The sequence below is a fragment of the Octopus sinensis genome, linkage group LG7 (genome assembly GCF_006345805.1).
Source record: "Octopus sinensis linkage group LG7, ASM634580v1, whole genome shotgun sequence".
NCBI lineage: Eukaryota > Metazoa > Mollusca > Cephalopoda > Octopoda > Octopodidae > Octopus > Octopus sinensis.
Genome location: NC_043003.1, coordinates 36,867,275 through 36,869,774, shown reverse-complemented (window position 1 = coordinate 36,869,774; position 2,500 = coordinate 36,867,275).

Here is a 2,500-nt window from a genome sequence, read left to right as displayed (position 1 = left end):
TTAGGGCGATGATGTAATAGGTTGTACACAATGTTGTTTCGAGTGTCAAGAGCGTTTCAAAAGTGGAAGAACTTGGAGAAACGATGAGTGAGCTAAAAAACCTGATACGAACGTCACTCCCGAAAATATGGTATTGTGCATCGCGAATTCGACCCCCAGGGCCAGACAATCAATCGAGAGTTCTACTGCAACGTTTCGAAGCGTTTGAGGGAGGACATTCGCCGAAAGCAACCGGATCTGTGGAGCACGAAAACTTGGATTCTACACGACGACAATACATCTTGTCAATAAGCTCTCCTCACTCGGGAGCTTCTCGCCAAAAACAATCATCTTGGTATCGCTTCTGCATCCGCCCTTTCCGCCAGATATAGCAGCTGCAGACTTCCATCTCTTGCCGAAGGTGAAAATATAGCTGAAAGGACATTGTTCGAACACCGTCGTCTAAATTCACAGCAAATCGCAGAAGGTCCTCGACTCGCTTTCAGAAAACAACTTCCAGGCTGGATTCTACAAGTGACAGGAACGCTGAGACCGATGTATTGCCGCGCAAGGTAAATATTTCGAAGGAGACGATGCTAAAACTTAGGTAAGTAAGTAACATCATTTAGTTCGGGAATCTTTTGATACCACCTCGTAATTCCCATTCTCTATCACAGTCTCGTGTTCATACCACCTTTGAGGGAAGGAACACTCGGCTATCATTCTAATACATTTCTTTGCCTACACAATGTTGTCTGCGCTTGTACTCCTTTGTGCTCACTCAAAACGTGACTGATACTTTCGCCTTATTCCTGAATATTTTATATCTGCCGTCTGTTTGAGTTTTGTCGATCTTCGCCTTTATCAGATTTCTTCTAACGGTTTGTACCTAAGTGGTCATAATTTCTTTATCACAATTCATGTTCCCGTCCGTCAAACAAAGCCAACGGTCTTTCGTTCTAACATTCTGGGTTTGTCACATGAAAGGGCCATATAATTCTATTTCTTTGCATTTGTTTATCCTGTTGTTCTTCCTTTTCCCCATTTCTTTACCGTTTCATACCATATATTTACTATTTCTCAATCATTAGCATTATTCTTCTTAATGCATCATTTAATTTCTTAGACCTCTTTTTTTACTTACTCAGTTGAATTCTGTGATAGCAGACAGTAACCAGTTGTCAAACACCTAACAGTCTCTTTCCATGATATTCAGCAACAAAGTACGAATCTGAAAATTTTCTCTGTCCTCAAATTGTTGTTGTTGTTGTGTTGTTGTTGTTCTTCTTCTTCTTCTTCTTCTTCTTCTTCTTCTCTTCTTCTTCTTCTTCTTCTTCTTCTTATATGTTTGGCTTTTGCTTTGTATTTGTACAAGCTGACTCCAAGTCTCACCCAGAGAACGCAAGAGACTAGTTTGAAATTCAAGTTGGTGTTATGATTAGGGGCCCATATATTTCGTTTTGCACGGAGTATTGTTCTAGTGAATGTCTGTCAAAACATAAGTAAATTAGAAGCCGATGTTGACAAAGTCCTTACCCATCACCTTCAAATACTCCTACGTATTTGTAGCTCTCTGCTGGTCCTGACTCCATTAAGATATACTGTTGGTCAAGATTAACGTTGGATGTTTCTATTTTTTTTTACCTCTGATAAAGTAGCTTTTGCACATTTATCGAGGCCAAATTCTATCCTGATGCCATCACTGAACTGTTTAACAATTGTTAGAGTAAGCCCTGTAGTTGTTGGTCATTTTTGCAAAGCATTTTAAATCATCCATCTAAAAATATGATTTATATTTCGAGCAATTTCGAGAGAGGTATTAAGTCTAGACAAAAGGTGAGTGGTGATAGAGAGTAACCCTGGAAAAAACCACAGGAAATTCTTACATCTCCAGCATTGAAAGATTCATTGTCACTGTTCAAAGGCAGTGTTCATTGCCCATGATCTCATACTTACAGACAAGAGGTTTCGTAGAGTAGGTGCTAATTTATGAATTTCCAAACGTTTATGAATCCAGTATGTGGTAGACTATCAAAAGCTTTTTTATAATCTGTCCAGGCTATCGACGAATTCTTGTGTTGTTTGGAACAATCTTCCAAGATCATCTTATTGATGAGTAGCTGTTTTTTACAACCATAGGACCCACGTTTACATCCTTTTTGCTCACTAGGGAAGATGCCACTTCCTATTAAAAAAACTATAGGCGTATTCAGTCAAGAGAGATGTTTGTATTTTATACATGGTTGTTAAGCCTGGTGGAGGCGCAATGGCCCAGTGGTTAGGGCAGTGGACTCGCGGTCGTAGGATCGCGGTTTCGATTCCCAGACCGGGCGTTGTGAGTGTTTATTGAGGGAAAACACCTAAAAGCTCCACGAGGCTCCGGCAGGAATAGTGGTGATCCCTGCTGTGCTCTTTCACCACAACTTTCTCTCATCCTTTCTTCCTGTTTCTGTTGTACCTGTATTTCAAAGGGCCGGCCTTGTCACTCTCTGTGTCACGCTGAATATCCCCGAGAACTACG